The sequence below is a fragment of the Gavialis gangeticus genome, unplaced genomic scaffold (genome assembly GCF_001723915.1).
Source record: "Gavialis gangeticus isolate Ggan-Ray unplaced genomic scaffold, GavGan_comp1, whole genome shotgun sequence".
In the NCBI taxonomy this organism is placed as follows: Eukaryota; Metazoa; Chordata; order Crocodylia; family Gavialidae; genus Gavialis; species Gavialis gangeticus.
The window spans coordinates 8,726,277-8,726,512 of NW_017729003.1; positions in this window are offsets into that span (position 1 = coordinate 8,726,277).

Genomic DNA, 236 nt, shown 5'->3' on the forward strand with positions numbered 1-236 from the left:
TTAATCTGTGCAGCTTAGACCAAGGGTCATCAACCGGAGGCACACGAATCCCTGTGGATATTTGGAAAGGTCCCAGAGGGTACATGTGGGTGGGCAGGGACAAAGCGCCACCACCCTGCACTGCTGCCTCACAGGAGCAGGGCCAGGGTGGGGAGAGCACAGGGCCACACAGATGCTGCACTGCTGCTGCTTGCCACACCCTCACTCCGTATCTGGCTGCTTGCCACCCCCCCCCC